At 48.6% G+C, this 19,307-nt stretch overlaps 1 long non-coding RNA gene across 1 annotated transcript in view; it reads left to right on the top strand.

Annotated features, from left to right (window-relative positions):
- LOC138444306 (uncharacterized) overlaps positions 1-15,753 on the top strand; it is a 34,895-nt gene extending 19,142 nt beyond the window's left edge. Inside the window, exon 4 of the long non-coding RNA XR_011258429.1 lies at positions 10,222-15,753. This is a non-coding gene — a long non-coding RNA (uncharacterized lncRNA). The remainder of the gene's footprint in view (positions 1-10,221) is intronic.
- The last annotated feature ends 3,554 nt before the right edge of the window (positions 15,754-19,307 follow it).

Here is a 19,307-nt window from a genome sequence, read left to right as displayed (position 1 = left end):
TGGGCCACATCAGTTCTCCTAGGGCCTGAGCCTCTCTCCAATAATCACTTATCTTTACTAGAAGACCCTCAAGAGCAGTGGACAGGAAAGTCCCACCAGGAAAGACTCAAGCTAAGACCAAGGAACCTCAGTCCTGGCCTTAGACTCTCCCAGATGGAGCAGTGTTTAAAGGCAAGTGGTACAAAGCAATGGTAAGTTTGGTAAGAAATTACCATTTGGTGGAAAAGTTGCTAAGCTATTTTTCTCTGAATGTTGAAGCTACTCTTGATTATTAATGCTCAGTCTTTTTGAGAATTTATAGGTGGAGCTAGAAGGATATAGTTAGATGATATATGGGTATTTATTTCACAGACCCCATCTGTATTTATCCAGAGAAGTGGTTCCTTTCTAAGAGCCCTTCCAGTAATTATTTTTGTTGAACACATAAGAGACATCAGGTACCCTCTTTTCAGTTGTGTTAGTCAGGATGGGCTGGGTTATGCTGCAGTAACAAGCATATGGTTCTCGGTGATTTAACCCAACGAGAGTACACTGTTCTTATCACTGATGGAATGCCCAGTGTGGGTATTGCCATCAGACAGCTCTGCTGGGCACCTCTCTTCCAAGAGGTGACTCAAGTGTCTGCCCCTTTTTGTTTAGCTTAAGAGGGTACCTTAGTTCCCTCAGAGACTTCCTTAGTGGCTCAGATGGTAAAGAATCTGCCTGCAGTGCAGGAGACCTGAGCTTGATCCCTGGGTTGGGGAGATTCCCTGGAGAAGGGAATGGCAACCCACTCCAGTATTCTTGCTATAGGAGAATCCCATGGACAGAGGAGCCTGGTGGAGTACAGTCCATAGGGTTGCAAAGAGTTGGACATGACTGAGCAATTAACGCTTTAGTGCCCTCAAAGTCCTCCTCAGGATCTTCTGCATTCAGCCAGCAAATGAGCAAGGTAGACATAAAAAGAGGAGTTTGTGGAGGCTCTAGGAGCCAGGCCTACAAGTGGCAAGTCTCATTTCTACCACATTCCATTTATTAGGGCTAGTCACATGGCTCTGCCTAGACTCAGGGGTCATATCCAGGAGGAACATGAACTGGTTTGGGTCAATATTTACTGTTATCTCTTCCTCTCAAAAAAGCCCACAGCTGGAAAGCGGAATGATGATGCAAACTCAGAATAAGGTCCTCTTTATTCTCGTACCAGAGGCCTAGAATCTTCTGTGGTGAAGTGAAGTAGCTCAGTCTTGTCCGACTCTCTGCGACCGTTGGACTGTAGCCTAGAGCACATGGGCTCAGTGGTTTCAGCATGTGGGCATCTTTAGTTGCAGTGCAGTCTTAGTTGTTCAGTGGCATGTGGGATCTTAGTTCCCTGGCTAGGGGTCGAACCTGCATCCCCTGCATTGGAAGACAGATTCTTAACCACTGGCCCACCAGAGAAGTCCTCTTCTAAACCTTTCTCAGGCTGAAAGAAAATCTTTGGCATGGTGGTTAAGAGTGTGGGCTCTGGAACCAGTTTGCTTGCATTTAATTTAAACTGTACAACTTAATACAGTTTAATACTGGCTCTGTGACCTGGGAAAGCTTCTGAGCTTCTCTGTGCCTCAGTTTCCCCACCTGTGCAATGGGGATAATAACGGTACCACCTAAAAGAGTGCTGCGAGGACTGGTGAGTTGATGTGGTCAATGGAAAGGGCATTTCAGGGCCCTGAGCACCCCCTGACCACAGGCACTTTGCACCCCTGTTGCCCCCCCCACACCCCACCGCCCCCCACCCACACCAATCTCAGCAGAGACAGCCAATTCAGATGCAAGCCATTGTCTAAATGAACTAACTTCCAGATCAGTTTATTATCAAAACATAGTATAAATGTTGTTTTTATACTCAATAAACAGTTCCCCAGCTCTGCAAAATGAACTATTCCTTTCATTATGAAACTGAGAAGCCATTTATCCCGCGTCTTAAGTGGTATAAATAGACTACGTGGCAGTCAGCGGAGGGATAATGGCTCTGTTTATTTTCACTAGCTGGGGATGGGCTGACACAGCGTGTACCGGGGGAGTGAGTGCAGCTCCTGGAAGGAGACCCACAAATCCGTCACTCTCGCCAAGAACAAGGTGCCGGGCATCTGTTCTCAGGCTCCGCTTGCCAGGCCCAGGCAGGCGGGGGAAACGCTGGGATTCCACCCGGCAACTTGAGGAGGCAGCTCAGAGCTTCAGCTGGAGAAGGGTCCGCCCAGATGGACAGAGCTCATGGACCTCGGTGGCCCTGTGACACCACCCACCGTGCTGCCTAGGATGCTCATGGGTTCTCAGGCATAAACCCTCAAGAGCCTTTACAGATTACAAAGTTTCCTGCTCCCAAGTGACTACAGAAGGCCGAGAGGCAGAGCCTGAGAACAGGGTCCAAGGTCAGGCTCTGGCTCTCTCTCTCTTTCTAAGTCTATCAAATTTGTCACAGTATTGCTTCTGTTTATGCTTTGGTTTTCTTGGCATGTGGGATCTGAGCTCTCTGACCTCAGCACCCCCTGCATGGGGAGGCTAAGTCTTAATCACTGGACAGCCAGCAAAGTCCCCAAATTTTATTCATTTATTTTTATAGGCCACACCCTACAGCATGTGGGATCTTAGTTTCACCACCAGGATTGAACTCCTGCCCTCTGCCCTGGGAGCATAGAGTTTTAACCACTCAGCCACCAGGGCAGTCCCTTAGACTCTGACTCTCTTAAACCGTGAGATACTGGGCAAGTCCTTAACTCTCTGCCCCCTCATTTCTGCAACAGGGGAGGCCCACCTTACCTCATATAGTCCATATATAGGTGTTCACTTTTGCACAAACATATGCCCTGATTTTTCTGGAGAGAGGACAGAATTCCGTAGTGAGAGAGTCAGGGGCTTATGGAAGATTCCAGATCAGATCCAGGTCTCCTGACCCATGGTCATGAGTTCTTTCTAACAGGGTTTTTCTTGGATTAAACATGGTCTCTGGAAAGGCAGGGCCACTGTCTCAGTGTTCACTGCATGACTTCAGCTGGTGGTGGGTGGATGGCTAGTCACTCAGCTAGTGCCCACCAGGGAGGAGACCACATATCCTGCACAGCTGGAGGCAGTGGTCTCCATGGGCTGAAGACCTCGAACCAGAAGAAATGTGTTTCTAAGCAATAGAAGATCCTTCAGATCACTGACACTTCAGTATAGATTAATTTTTTCCCCTTTCTGACAGAAAATAACAATTAACAGACATGGAATCTGAGATGTGTTTTGTTTGGGGTCTCAGGACACGACAGTCCAAGACCTGGGACTCAGCCTGAGTTGAGGGCTCCGTGTGATGGGAGTGAGGGGCATTGACCCCCGTGAGCACCTAAGACAGGGCAGAGGAGTTGGAAGAACCATCAGTGGGAAAAGTTGAGTGTTGATGTCAGATGGAAGCCTTTCCCAGAAGAAAGCCATGTGCGAGTCACTTCAACTCTTTGAGACACACTGTTTTCATCTGTATAGTCGGCGTAATCACATCTTGTAATTCTGAAGAGCAGAGGTCAGATTGGAAGATGTTTATGGGGCTGCTCTAGCCCCAGAGCCACCTCTGAGCTGTGCTGACAGCAGAAACCATTTGTTCCTTTGCTTTGTCCAAGGGGTGTGTAGGAAACACATTTTAGGGTTCTTTCTTACTCAAGTGGCTGGGCTCCCCTGGCAGGGGTGGGTAATGAGTGAGCTGAGGACTGCCGGGGCCAAGACAAGGCCTGGGGCCGGGACGGGTGGGGAAATTAAATAGAATGGAGGGGCTGGATCCCTTTACAGACTGGAGAAGCAAGGTTTCATTCAATTCATTGACCTGAGGGGTACAGCAACTGAGCCCCAAGTCTGGGACTGGTCTGAGGGTCAGGCTGTGTGTGTTTGTATGTATGTGGTGGGGGGAGTACCCAGGTGGTCTAGTCCACCCAAAGGGCCTGGGCTAGAGTTCAGTGAAGGATGCTCAAAGAGAGAAATTCTCCAGATGTGGACCACCTGATGCCCATGGCATCTGCCAGGACCCAGGCAGGAGACTAGAGCTGCTCTAAATGTTTCAAGGATATAATGCAAGGGACTGGTTATAAGGGGCTAGAAGGTCAGAGGGCAAATAGAAATGAAGCTTCTTGACCCTGCACCAAGAAGCCGCTCCTGTGGGACTTTTCGCCCGCAGCCCTTGTGCAGCCCCACTGCCATGTTTGGGTGCGGCCACCCAGTGGGAACCTGAGGGTCTGCTCTTGTGCAGCTGGGCTGCGCTTAGTCACTCAGTCTTGTCTGGCTCTTTGAGAGCCCATGGACTGTAGCCTGCCAGACTTCTCTGTCCATGGGGACGCTCCAGGCAAGCATACAGGAGTGCGTTGCCATGCCCTCATCCAGGGGATCTTCCCAACCCAGGGATCAAACCCAGGTCTCCCGCATTGCAGGCGGATTCTTTACTGTCTGAGCCACCAGTCTGCAGATGCTGCTGAAACTGTTTCCGTTGCTGCTGTAGCCCCCAGGGCCCCAGCCACCGCTCCCTCTTTCCTGCCTTTCAACCTCCCTCCGTATTTCCTATTGGCTGAGCGTAATGAGAAGCCAGCGGGCAAGGGAGCTTGGGAAATGTAGTTTTCGGGGATAGGGGCGAATTGGAGATTGTAGAACGGGGCTCTGAGAGACCACATGTACCCCCTATGTTTCAGAACGACCAGAGGCAATCGGATAGATGGATGGATGGATAACATGATTTGTTTAAAAAGTTTACTCTGGATTCTTTCAACCACCTTTTGTGGGGGGCGGCAGGGGTGAGGTTTATCATGTCTATTTCAGGTATGAAGCTCAGAGAGGTTAACTAAAATGCCCAGGATCACACAGCCAGCAAATAGCAGAGCATATATTTGAACCCAGATCATCTGCTCCTTTTTACTTGGGGGCACTGCTGGTCACTGGGTTCAGTTGAGCTGGGGTTTTGAACAGGTGGCCAGTCCCAGCAGGAACCAGTGATTTGGGCAGAAGCCAGGAAATCAGATGAGGCTTCTAAGTGGGGTTTGGGGGTGGGGAGCATCTGAAACCCACATGGTCCCCGGGGGCCAAGTTCACCAGCAGGTTGCTGGGCACTAGAGCTGCAGAGGTGCCCACTCCCCTCCTGGGTGTGGGAAGGCAGTACAGTTGCATTCTGGGGCCAGTATTTCTTGCTCAGAGTGGCACTGGGGGAGATGGGGACTGACCATTGCCCACTCTTGGGAGGGGAGCTGTGTGACCATAAAAACATGCCAGAGCAGTCTTAGCTCAGTGCAACCTGGGGCATCCATTAGCTCTTTGCTCCTCTGATGTGGAGGAGGTGTAGAGGTCCAGGGAACAATCACAACTGGACGGAGGGAATGACCTGGTGACATCCAAGATCTGGGGCCCCAAGGTCTCACACCCATAGCCCCTCTGACTCATACGGTGTCAGGGCAATCAGTGTAGCACGTGCAATGGACCAAAACCCAGAGATCTGGGCTGAAATTCCAGCTGTCACCTCCTCACTGAGAGAGCTTAGGCAGATCAAAGTTACTTTTTGTTTTGGGGTCTTGGGATTCTGCCAGGGAAGAATAAGGTGTGGTTGCAAACAGCCCTTTAAGGAACCTGAAAGACCCCCAGAGGCAGGCCATGGCCACTTGGGGGCGGCACTGAGCCCTCTCTTTCTACCTTGAGCCAATGTTTCTGTTCCAGATCACAGCAGTTTATCTAACAATCCACGTCCCACAACCCATTGCTCTACGTTCCAGCTTTTTCTTCTTCTTCGCTTCCTCATTAGCTTACTTTGTCCTTATAAACATTGAAGGTACCTTGAGGCTTAAGTGCACACCATCACTGGCGGACGGTGAGCCTGGGGACAGCAGAGGGGGTGGGACTTGCTTCTTGCCACACAGTTGCTAGAGATGGTGGAATTTTGGAGTCTGGGACTCCTGACTCCCTCTTCCAGCCAAAGCACCTTGAAAGAACTTTGGTTCTCAGGAAGACTCTTAATTTGGAATAAATAAACATCACTGGGACTATTTGGGAGAAGCAGACTTGACCTCAGCCTCCCAAGAAGCCTCCTCTCCACTCGGCCTCCCACACTTCCTTACCTGCATCCTGCCCACCTGTGTCAGATGCCTATTGCCAAAGAAGATTGTGTAAGGAACCACACTAAAACGTGGTGACTCAAAAGAGCGATTGCTACAGCTCACGCACGTGTTAGTTAGTTCTACCAGTCTGCTTGCTTACATGTCTGTACTCTGTTGAAAGAGTATGGGCTGGGGGCTGCCTGGTCCTGGATGGCCTTGCCTGTGTGTCTGGTGATCGTTTAGCTGTCAGCAGGAGCGCCTCGCTTTTTCTGCTCTTGGGCTCTCCTCCTCTGGCAGGCTGGCCCAGGGTTGTTCTTGTGGTAGCAGTATTAGAAGAGCAGCAAGAGCTGAAGCTGCAAGGTCCCTTGAGGCCTAGGCTTAGAAATGGCTCCCCTACTACTCTCACTTCCACTACATGCTGTTGGCCCAAGCAAGTCATCAGTCAGTCCAGGTATGAAGGATGGGAAAACAGGCTCCACCTCCAGACAGGAGGAGCCTCAGTGCATCACGGCTCCCTTTGCAATCTACCACACCTTGACAAAAGGAATGCCTTCCCTGTCCTATGGTAGATGCTGCGACGGCGTACTTCAATATCCACTCTGTCTCTCTTCCTTAATAACGGAATCCTGACATTTATCTGGGCTCAGAATCATGACTGCCTATCTCAGACTTCCCTGAAGCTGTGACAGGCTATATAACTAGATTCTGGCCAATGAGATGGTAAGAGAAACTGGCACGCATCTTTTGTCCCTTTCTCTTCTTTCTTCCTGCTTCATGGATTCTGGATGCAGTGGCTGGAGCATGAGCAGCCATATCAGACCATCCAGTAATGTGCTCAAGATGGCAGAGAAGCACGGCACAAAGCACAAATGTCCCTGGTGACTCAAGGTCCTTTATGTGAGAGTAAAACAAACTTCTATCTTCTTTAAGACATTGCTAATTTGATACTTTTGTCACAACCGAACTCAATCCTAATGAATAGACTTTCCTCCGTCTACTGATTGCTCTTTGCTTTCTTTCTCTTTCTTATAATTGTCCTCATCTTACAAAGCCTTCCTCGATCACACTCAAGTCCTCTTCTGCAGATTCTCAGAACACTGCCTGTTTGTATGAGTCCCTGACGTCCCCCCACCAATCTGGCCTTGGTCTCTTGGTTCTCTGTTTGACTCATCTTGGTATCTTATATATTATTGCTTTCATTTTATTGTAGAGCCGAGGTCTGTAGTCTACTTGATTTCTCAGCTAGGGAATATAACTTCCTTTCTATTTCCCTCAAATTAATAAGTTAACTCAAAAATATTCCTGAAGTACTTGCCATATGTCAAAATCATAGTCCTTGCCATCATGGAACTGAGGTCTAGTGGAAGTAAACAGGCTTTGAACAAATAAACAAATGACTGTATAATTTAAAAGTATGGTAAGTGCCCAAATGCAAAATACCAGGGGCATCTAGTTTCAGTCAGGTACTTGGGGAAGGCCTCTTTGAAGAGACGGTGCTTACGGTGAGATTGAACAATGGGAGAAACCAGGCAGATGTTGGAAAGAGAGCTCCTGCCAGAGGGATACCATGTGCAAAGGCCCTGAGGCAAAAAAGAGCTCTGGGTATTTGAGGAGGAGGAGAAAGGTTCCTGTGAATGGAAAGCAAGGGAGGGAATGGAAGAGGAACTCAGAAAGTAAGCCAGATCACACAGGGCTATGGGGGACATGGCCAAGAATCTGGATTTTATTCCATGTGCACCATATGGAAACCAGGCACCAATATGGTCTAGTTGTTAGGATTCAGTTCTCCTGCCTGTAACTGAAAACCCAAGTATCAGCCTGGAGGAAAGCAATCCAGGGTTCATGTGGAGGGTCCAGGACGTCATTAGGGATCCAGACTCTTGGTTTTCTGCTCTGCATTCCTTACCACGTGGCCCTATCTTCAAGTCTCTTCAGGGCCTCAGATGGCCGCTGGTTCTCCAATCATGTCAACACACCAGGCATAAGGAGGAGGGAGGTGGAAGAGGCCTCCTAGCTGACTCAGTCCCCTGTAAAGAGCTTCCCAGAAGCCCTACTGAGTGGTTTTCACTGATGTCTCATTGGCTACTCTGGGCTGCAAGGAAGTCTGGGAAATGTAGTCTTACAGTTGTGTGTGTGTGTAACCACCCTATATAAATTGGAGTTCTGCTAGTAAGAATGGGAAATGGATGTGTGATAGGTAATGAGAAGTCTTTGCCAGAATTGGGCTCATAGGGGCCTATTCATTAAAAGCCTATTTGTTCCAATAGTTCTACACAACATAGATGAGTCTCACAGATATAAGGTTGAGCGAATGAAGCCAGAACTGAAAGATTTCTCTATGATTACAGGCAAAACCAATCTGTGGTGATCACAGTTAAAGACAAAAAAAAAAAAAAGGGGGGGGGGCGGTTACTCCTGGGATGTCAGTGACTGGGAGGAGGCATTAGGGAGGGGAGCTTTCTCAGGAGCTAGAAATATTCTAGCTATTGATCTGGGTGGCAGTTATAAGGGGGATAATAATAAAGAATTTAGTGAGGCATCTACTTAACACATATCCTCTTTTCTGCATGTGTTATGCTTCAGTAATTTTTTAGAAAACATGCTCATCCCAGGATTTGTCTGTCTTCTGAATATTAACTAGAACACTTAGATATTTATTTCTGTATTTATTGCTTTCTGGAAGGCTTTGGTGTCAAAAAGCTTTGCTATGTCCCTTTCCCATATTCCAGTTCTGAGTCTCTCCCCTGCAAACATTTCTCCAGTCTCCTGAGCTGGGAGTGCTATGCTCACCTCAGAATCTCCCCAGGTCCACATCCCTTGATAGCTTGTCAGACTTTCTCTCTCAAATGAGGCCCACACTCTTTACTTAGCACCATGCCTGGCACATGTTTATTGAATGAATGGACAACTGTATGACCCATGCACATAAACCTTGCATGTTCCTTGTAACAAAACTTTATTTAGGCCTTAATTTATGGCAGGCTCTATGTGCTGAGGGCTTCCCAGGTGGCACTAGTGGTAAAGAATCCACCTGCCAATGCAGGAGACGCAAGAGATGTGGGTTCGATCCCTGGGTCAGGAAGATCCCCTAGAGGAGGAAATGGCACCCTACCCAAGTACTCTTGCCTGAAAAATTCCATGGGCAGAAGAACCTGATGGGTTGCGGTCCATGGAACTGCAAAGAGTTGAACACGACTGAGCGGCTGGGCACACCCACAGACACAGGTCATGATATAGTCTTCCTCGTGTTGATATCTGTTTACCTGGGGAGAGTGGACCTTGGCAGATGCTGGGCTGATGGCCTGGTTCACAAGGCTGAGCAGGCTGGCCACTGGGAAGCCCTCTTCCTCCCTTCCTTCCCATTCCCCTCCTCTTTGTGTCTCACAACGTGGTCCTGAAATGACATCAAGAGCAGCTGCTTAAGCAATTTTGCCAATTAATGGGTCTTTGAAATTAAACCGCCTACACAGTCTGGATGAGCCTTCTCCAGGAGGGATTTAGCAATTGTCTTCATGATAATCAGGCTTGACTTGCCTTCACACACATTAATAAAAAGGCGAAGGCGTCGGGAGAGATGCCCTTTCGAGGGGAATATCGACAATATCGTAATGAGGCTTGGGGAGAAGGATTCTGAGGCATGGTGCTGCATGCTCAAAGCTGCTCTCCTCTGTGGGCAAGAGCCAGCTCTGGCTGGAAGCAGCTGGGCTTACAGTAAAGCACAGCCATGCTCGGTAGCCAGTCAGGCTGCTTTGGTCCAGAGAAAGGAAAGCAAAGGGAAGGAAAAGCTTAGGAAGATCAGTCAGGAAGAACTCCTGGAGGAATAATCTGGGTTGTGGCAGGCAGAGGACAAGTCAACTGAGTACCCAGGAACAAAAATACCTAGGATGCTGCCAGCCCTCTTTTCCCACACCCTTTGAGACCCAATGACCTCCTTGTCTTCATTCACGGACATCACCCATTGACCAGGCATGCCTCCTTCCTCCAAGCCAAAAGTGACCTCAGAGTCCTCAACACAGCAGCCTCAACACAGCACGCCCAGAACCTGCTGCCAATCGGTTAGGTTAGAACCAGAGTTAGGCTCTCCCTGCCATGCAGGCTGGGAATCTATGTCTCTATGTTCGCTTTCAGTGTCTCCCAGTCCCCTTAACTCTGTGATCTTTCTACTATGCAGATTTTCTCCCAGTGGATGCTGGACTTTCACAAGGATCAGAGGCTTAAGGGATGAAGTTCTAATGGTGGAAATTCCAGAGTGGAGCACAGAAGCGAGGCTGCATGGCTACCCATGTCCTTGAAGGCATGGCAACCCACTCCAGTTTTCTTGCCTGGAGAATCCCATGGACAGAGGAATCTGGCGGGCTACAGTCCAGGGGGTCACAAAGAGTCAGACACGGCTGAAGTGACTTAGCACACACTCATGCATGCACAAGGAAAGGGAGCTAGCAGCCCTTTAGTATCTGCCATGTCATCCTTTACCCCTTGCAAAAGGTCTCCTGGTGGGGATGTCCTCCATTTTGCACACAGGGAAGTGAGGCTTTGGAAGGTTGCACAGTTAGCCCACAGTTACATCGAGTAAGTGGCAGAGTCGGGATTGGAACCCAGACCAGTGTGACCCCCAAGTCTGTGTTCTTTCCATTCAATCAGGCCAAGGAGGGGGACACACACACACAGAGACACACACACAGACACACACACAAGCACCATTAACCTCCTGTTGGGTTAGAGCCCTCAGATTGGTGCAGGAGAATCTGGTAAAGCAAAGAATATTCTTTGCAGACTGAGTGTCTCAGCTGCCTGGGTAGAGGGAGAGAGTGGGGAGGAAAGGCAAAGGAGGCAGGAGGGGGGAATCCCAGCAGCATCACTGATTGCATCTGATGATGTCCGGAGCCCTTACCACGCACCCAGCAGAGTCTGTAGAACATGTGGGCCAGCCCCGAGAGCGGAAGAGAACGTCTTGTTCCCTTTGCATTAAGAGCAAGTTTCCTGCAACCTGTGGTGCGTGGGCTGGCCAGGCAGGAGACCTTCAGGTGCACTGTGTGCACCGCTCAACTCCGATTCTTTACATCTGTCGAGACGCTTTTCAAGGGGCTCAGTGAAGATAGGAGAGCCAGTAGGCCTGTGGGGAAGCCAGGCCCACTTCACATCCCCACCAGTGCACGCCCACGCCCATCACCAAGCGAAAGGACCGCAGAGGCAGAGTCAACTTCGTGACCTGGTAGGGTACACAGCAAGGTGACCCCTGCCCTCCCTTGGAGCCATCCCAGCTGTGGTGCCCTTGTTTATTATCAGGACAGGGGTTCTCATTTAAAGAAGAATGGCTGTCCTTTCCCACGTCCTCACTGGCATCAGCTATTCGAGAATAGGACATCACATCTCTTATTTCTCTCTCTCTCTCAACTTCTAGCAGGGTAATTATTTTGGATTGGTGGACTCACTTAAACCTTCAAATAATGTAAGGCAGTATAAGATTGTGCTAAACTGGCACTAAATATGGCTTTATAGCATCTATAGCTGAAACTGCATCCTTTTTTTTATTTTTTGTTTCCTTCTCTCTGTGATTTTTGTGTCCACAGTCATAGTCTAAGGGAAGGTGTTTGGTGTCAGTTCAGTTTTGCTTGAGTGGCTTTAAACCAAGAAGACACACGTGATTCTAACTTACAAGGCCCTGGCCAGGCTCAGATGTAAGGACCGCGGGATCAGATTTGGGGACGTTTGTTAGGACAGAAGGCAGAGTAGACTATCTCCTTCCCACAGCCACAGAAACTGCCTCTTTCCCAGCTTCACTGGCTCTAATGGAGACTCCCCTTTCATTAATTAACATTCGCAGTGCAGGTATCATGGGGTGAGGGTGCTCACATGTGTCATCTTATGTAATCCTGACCCAACCAGGAAAGTGTTAATAAGGACTCTTAGAAATGCCATTTTGCAGTTGGAGAAACTGAGAGCATCTGTGCGGAGTCACCCATCAATTTCTTTCCATTTTCCCCCGACCTTGGTGACAATGAAGATTTCTGGTGGGGTAGATGCCCCACCAGAAGGTCTTGGGGCAGCCAGGTTCAGCCCTATATGCTGGGAGCCTGAGCCCTTGGCTTCTTTGCTCATCGCTCTAACAGGCTGGTCTCTGCCACCAGCTGCCTACCAGAATTTCATATTCTAAGGCCATTCCTCAATCAGAGACTACATCTCCCAGGCTCCCTTTCAAACCATTGGGCCATAAGACTAGTTCTTACCAATGGTGTAGGAGCCTGCCTTCTCTCAGAGAACTCAGAGACTCCTGGAGAAGGTCAGATTCACAAGATGAGTAAAACCTGGATCCCAGAGTCACCACGTGGAGGAGAGGTGCCCATCAACCAGAAACAGTCTCGTGGAGCAAGAGATAAATTTATTTTGTGTTAAGCCCCTAATGATTTCAAGTTTACTTGATACAGTAACTAGCATTTGACCAGACCAAAACATGACCCATGGCCAGAAAAAAAACCCCAAGATTCTCAATGGATTTGTCCTCACTTGCATTTGTCCATGTCTACCTGGTCAAGGAAACCCTGTCCTCAAAATCCATTCATGAATTTATAGAATGTCAGCCCCAGGAGGGTCTCTGCATAATCTCTATGGAGTCTCAGAGAAAGCTGAAACTGGCCTGTCACCACAATTCCACGCTGAGTGTTCATAATGTAAAGCGCATTCAGCATATACACTTGCAGCCACGTGCAGCACACACCGCACTGGAACAGAGAGGAAATTATCATGCTTCTTTTTTATTTGAGATTTAATGAATTTATTTTTTGGCTGCATTGTAGTTGTAGCACGCAGTATCTTCACTGAGGCCTAGGAGCACAGTAGTTGCAACATGTGGGTCCAGTTGCTCTGTGGCATGTGGGATCTTAGTTCCTTGACCAGGGATCAAACCCACATTTCCTGCATTGGAAGGCTAATCCTTAACCACTGGACCACCAGGGAAGTTCCTGATCATGCTTCTTGAGGAGGTACCTGAGGTGTGCGTGTGTTTCCTTCATATGAAGTTTCCTCCTTGGTCAAGTCCCTCCACTGTGCCTACCTTTCCTGACACCTCCTGAAAGAACCAGGTAGGGCTTGAGTGACAGGGGAGGGGCCACCCGAGACCCCCGTCAGCAGGCCCTGGCCCTGTCACCAGCTCCAGGCAGCCGTGGTGATGGGAAAAACCTCAGCTCTGAGACATAAAGACAGAAAACACAACATTTTATTAGTGCTTGAGACGTTTATTTCCTGAGCTAACAACAATAATAAACTCGTTTATAGCTGTGAGTTTCATTGCCTTCCCCGGTGGGGTTCCCACCTGCTGTCTGTTCAGATTCTGCAGGGCTCCTGAGCACAGAGAGGCTGGCCTGGCAGCTGGCATGGGCGGGCACTACCTCCTGGCAGCTGGGAGGGCCCAGACGGGGGTCCCTAGGGTGCTGTACCATCAGCATGGGTCCCACCTTGGTGTGGTGAGACAGGCTCGCTCCATAAGCACGATTGTCACAAGCAGGTGTTAGCTGAGATTTCTGGGCCCTCACCTGTCTATTGTGTGGGTACAGGTGGCTCTTTCCAATCAAAGAATAAAATGATTCTCCTGACTCAGGTGACTTATCTGGGAGAAGCCAACATTTTAATGTCAAAGTATAGGTTTACCTTCAGGTAGGGCCAGGGCAAGGGTGCAGACTTTCAAGAGGTACATACTCTTGGGTCTGGCAAGTGTCTCCTTCAATTTGATGTCCTAGGCACCTGGCTTGCCCAGTCCCTCCATTGACAAGCACATGGGGTCTCCTAGGCTTTTTCTTCCAGTTTCCCTTGGAAAGGGGCATGTCTTTCTTTCCCCTTTTCTTTTCTGGATCTCACTGTGACAGCTGTTGACGCCCAGTCACCCCTGTTCTTAACAGCCTGGGTTGCATGGAGGGAGAAACACAGTTGGTGAAGATCGTAAACCCTGCAGGTCCCTGTGGCCCTTCTTAGGACCAGGAATGGAGAGAGGATGCACAAAGGAGGCATGGGAGAAGGAGAGGGATTTTGTGAATTTCTGAAGATGTGACTCACCTATGTTGTTGTTGTTTTTTAAAAATTCACTCAAAATAACTACCCTCTTGTTAGTGCTAACTTCCTCCTTGATTCTAATTGCTCCTTTGTGCCCCATCCTCTCAGTTCTTAAGGATTTGCTTTGCTTGGTACTTCCTTCATGGAGCTTTAAAAAGTTCTGAAGTTATATCTGAGTGAGGGGCGGATTGAGGCCATAGGGAAGTTGAGGGACTGTCCTGCTGTATTTCCCCACACCGAAGCTTCTCAGAATCCCCTGGAGGGTAGGGTGATCGCTGGGGGCATCCCCAGTGTCTGACTCCTTAGGAATGGGACTAGAGAATTTGCATTTTCAGTGATGCTGATGCTACTGGTCCTGGACCACATCTTAGACCCACAGCCATAAGGTGTTCTGGTAAATGAACTCTGGAATTAGTCAGAACTAAGTTCAAATCTAGTTCTGCTGTTCATCAGCTGTGTGACCTTTAGGAAGTCACTCATAACTCCTTGAGCTCATAATAACAATGCACAAAATGATAATATGCAAATGTGCCCATCTTGTGCCAGATGGGGTGCCATATTCTTGATCTGGCATCATCTCTTTGAATCCTCACAAGAACACAGGAAGAGGTCAGTGTGTTTAAGAGGCCAATTTTATGGAGGCAGGGGTGGGGTCTCAGGAGTTAGGAATCTTTGCCAATATCACACTGCTCAAGAGTGGTCGAGGGACTTCCTTGCTGGTCCAGTGCTCGCAATGAAAGAGGCCCAGGTTTGATCCCTGGTCAGGGAACTAGATCCCATGTGCCATAACTAAGGCCTGGCACAGCCAAAAAAAAAAAAAAAAACACAAAAACCCACAAAACCAAAAAGACATGTCATTAAAAAAAGAAAAAGAAAGTGATAGAGGCAAGAATTACTGCAGTCTGACCACAGAGGACACAGACAGGGGCATGGATGGTAGATGACTAGAGTGGTTAAGAGGATTAAATAAGACAATAAAACACCAGCTTAGGCCTGTCATAGCCTCTCTGCTCACAGAGCATGAACTCCGTCTCCCTAAGAGAAGACCCCCAATGAGCCGGAGGAGGATGGGGCTCTGCTCACTAACATTTCAGCCTCCTGATGAATCCAGGAAAGGAAGAAAACAGGAAATGGTAGACTGAGTGTCTAGGGCCAAAGCAGAAGGGAGCAGACATAGCTCTGTTTGCCTCCCTGGGCGGGGGATTGGTGTCTGTTGCTGACTCCTGGAGAAGAGAACACTCCATCGTCAAGTCAGGGAAACCATTGATAGAAGCTGCCTGCCCTGTCCAGGTCTCATAGCAACCACTTGCATGAGTTATCTTAGGACAGGAGGTCCTGGTAAGGAACACGGAACTGACAAGCTACCATCAACCAGAAGAATTTGAGAAAGGTCAAAGGAGAGAGGAGACTTCAGTCCATATGTTCTGCCAACCTCCCAGAATCCTTCGCGTTGGAATCCATCTTGACTGAGCACTGCACACACACTGCCAGCAAGGACCTCAAGTCAGAAAGATAGTCCAGAGACAATTCAGAAACTAATCCCATCACCATAAAACCCAAGACTGCAGGCCACATAGCTGAGCAACTCTCCTGGGTTCCCTTACCCTCCTGCTCTCCGCCCAGGCGCCCTGTCTTAATAAAGTCTCTTGCATTGCCAGCACGTGTGTCTCCTCTGACGATTCATTCCCCGGTGTTAGACAAGAGCCTACTTTTAGGTCCTGGAAAGGGTTCCCTTCCTGCAACAGTCATGATAGAACCTGTAGGTCCTTGTCAGGATGCTCTTGAAGGGGCAAGTGTCCTGTGGGTTGGAGGCCTTGCTGCAGCACCTCAGGGTGCCCTTTGGGAACTCCCTTGGGAGATACATGGCCTTTGGAGACGTGCTATCAAGCCACACACCTGTGTCCTCTGTCCCAGACAGCTGGCTTTAAAGGATTTTCCACAGCAATCGCTGACCCTTCAGAACCAGCCCAGATGCAGACAGCCTCATTATTTTTGCATCCTGTCTTCTCATCTCACTCTGCAAAAACACAAAGATCATGTCGTGTGACCCATACCTTTATTATAGCCATCGTTCTGCAAAGCAAGCTCCCTGCATCCACACATCCGGTGTCAGACGGTCTTGTGTAAAGGAGGGCACCCTGGGATAAAACTTCCAAGCAGAGAAGCAGCAGGGTTCTCCCAGCCCCAGAGCCTGGATGACCTCACAGACACATTCAGGCCAGGCTCACAGGATTGGATGTGCTGGGAAAGGCTCCTGTCTCCATAATGCTCCATCTTGTTAGGAGAAAGGGGTTCACAGGGAAGCTTATCAATTGTATGAAGAAGAGGAGCTGAAGAAGAATCCTGCTGGTACACTGACTGGAGAATGAGCCTCCAGGTCCACCTAGATGTGTCCCCTAGAGCATCTCCATTGTCACTGAGATGCCCCCATCCTCCTGCCAATAACCCCCTCCTTAAAAACAGCAAAGTCTTCTCCATTCACCTTCTTGTAAAGGAGGGATGAAGGGCTGGGTTCTGCCTGACACTATGCATGATATCTGTGGGGCTCCTAGGCACAGGGCTTTCTTGTATCCTCCATTTCTTTGATTATGGTAAAAAGCCTTCTTTCAACCTCCATGACCTTCTCTAAGTTCCAATGGGCAAATTCAAGGAGTTTTTTATTAGGGAAGAGAGAGAATGAGAGACTAGGGAGAAACAGTTAAGAACAGCCTTGGGGTAAGATCCTGGTTCCCCATCAACAGATACACACAACAATATCTTTGAGCTATTTTGCAGGTGGGAATACTTAACAATTGACTATGGAAGGCTGACCACAAGCATATCGACGCCAGGCCAGTTGGACGTGAAGTTTGATGATGCTGACTCCTACTTACCTCACCACCAACTCATCAGAAGAATGTCCACCAGCTGATCACACCCTCTGAACAATTACTATAAAGTCTCCAAGTGGGGACACCATAGTTTGGAGGGCATTAGCCCGCTGTGTGCCCCCTTTGCCTGGCAAAGTAATAAAGTTATCCTTTTCTACTTTACGCAAAATTCTGTCTTTGAAGTTTGATTCAGTACCAGTGTACAGAGTAGGTGAGCTTCAGCATCAGGCACACACTGAAGCTGTCAGAATTTGAGTTCTTGGGGAGCAGGGCGTGTTTTCTGTTTCTCCCCCATGCGCCTCCCAACTGCTGAAACTTTGTGGAGCAGGCAGGGGTTTGGTGAACACGTGTTGGAGGAAGGCGATGGGTAGACAGTTCCTACAGCATGGGGCATCACTGCCCAACATCCCAGAGCTTTCTGCTTCTCCCATGGTTGCCTTCTTCCTCCTAACAGTCTCCAAGTATATATACCAGCGGGTGGTTTTCATCAGAAGAAATTAAAATGAGTTGGTTTGAAAGTGTTGCTTCCCCCTTGGATGCTGTGAGGGTCAGACTCAATGTCAGTATCAACACAGAGGATCCTGGCTTCAGTTAAAGCAAGAAAAGACTGCAGGGATGGATGATGGGTAATGGAAAGGGGACTTCTCTTGGAAGCACACAGAACCCTGTTTCTCACCAACTGTATGAGTTGGGCAGGTCATTTATGTTTCTGTTGACTCATCTGTGAAATAGGGATGAGAATATAGGATGAGAAGACGTACTGAAAACATGTAACTCAGGTTGGGATTGAACCCATGATCTTTCAGCTGAGATCACATTCCTGGTCTCAGGACTTAAGCTCAGGTTCTTGATGTCTCATCATAGAAAGAATTCAATGAGAGCCAGAGTGATAGGTAAGACATGGATTTATTTAGAGAGAAACATACTCCACAGAGTGTGGGCCCTCTCAGAAGGCAAGAGATCCCGAAACATGGTGTGGTGAGTTTTTATGGGCTGAGTAATTTCATAGGCTAATGAGTGGGAGAAGTATTTCCAGTTATTTGGGGGAAGGGGTAGAGATTTCTGTGAATTGAGCCACCACCTACTTTGCAGTCTTTATGGGTGACCACAGGGTTTCCCTGGTGGCTCAGATGGTAAAGTATCTGTGGGTAGATCTGGGTTCGATCCCTGGGTCAGGAAGACCCCCTGGAGAAGGGAATGGCTGCTCACTCCAGTATTCTTGTCTGGAGAATTCCATGCGCAGAGGAGCCTGGCAGGCTACAGTCCATGGGGACATGAAAGAGTTGGACACAGCTGAGAGACTAACAATTTCACTTCACTTGAAACTGTTGTGGCACCTCTGGGTGTGCCCTTTAGCTTGTGATGTGTTACAGTGAGTGTATGCTGAGGTTCAAGTTCTAGTGGAGGTGGACCTGTCAGCCACTTTGGGCCTGTTTGGTTCCAGTTCATGTCATGTCCTTGGGCTATGTCATTCTTTCAAGGGTTGTGCCCTACCCGCTTCCCTCCTATTTCAGTATGGTAAAGCTGCTGACTTGGAGCAGATGCTTGAGCAGTATTAGTGGGGAGAGCAAACACCTGGAACAGTCATCTCCCGTACTTGAATAGGGCTCTACAGCTTTCAAAGCAGTTTCTAGTACGTCACAGGGCTGAGTGGCAATGGTCACCAGATACATAAATGGAGAGGGAGCCTCTGGCCTCTCTGACCATGGGGAATAGTTTCTATGGATCTCCGGGGAGCAGGCAAAGCTGCGTGTGTCTGATTCCAGCACAAAAGTGTTCTGACCTTTGCTGTTCTTTTAGTTCTGTTTCAATCAGGAATGGAGATCTAATTAAATGCTGAGTTTTCTTGAACAAGCTGGGAATGCAGTTTTCACTGGGATAGCTCATAGGATTTGCTAGAAATTGGGAAGTTGCTTAACAGGGCACAAAGGAAATATTCCAAATCACAGTTCTGGTTTTCTCTATTATTTAATCCTTGAGTCTCTTCCTTTCCACCTCTGTGTTCAGCTCGGAGACACACACACAGAGTTCTACAAATACCAAGTGATAAAGACATAATTTTTAGAAACAGCCGAATGTGGTCAAGTTCTAGGAAATGCCACAGTCCTCCAGAAGCTGTTTGCATACTGGCCAAGCTGGAGATGCTCTTTTCTGACCTCCAGACTCTGTTCCCACCATGAGTCTCTTGGCACCATAAGTAGTTCCGAGACCCACTGTCAGAAGTGGTGACTTAGGAAGTCAGAGTGGGGCCAGGAGTCTGCGTCTTAACAAACCTTTCCATTGATGCTGATGCTGGGAGTAGGAGGACCACACCTTTCCAGAGAATTCTAGCCTTTGCCACCCA

The sequence above is a fragment of the Ovis canadensis genome, chromosome 7 (assembly GCF_042477335.2).
Source record: "Ovis canadensis isolate MfBH-ARS-UI-01 breed Bighorn chromosome 7, ARS-UI_OviCan_v2, whole genome shotgun sequence".
NCBI classification, from domain to species: Eukaryota; Metazoa; Chordata; class Mammalia; order Artiodactyla; family Bovidae; genus Ovis; species Ovis canadensis.
Note: the sequence above shows the minus strand (reverse complement) of the source record. Positions and strands in the feature narration are given on the sequence as shown.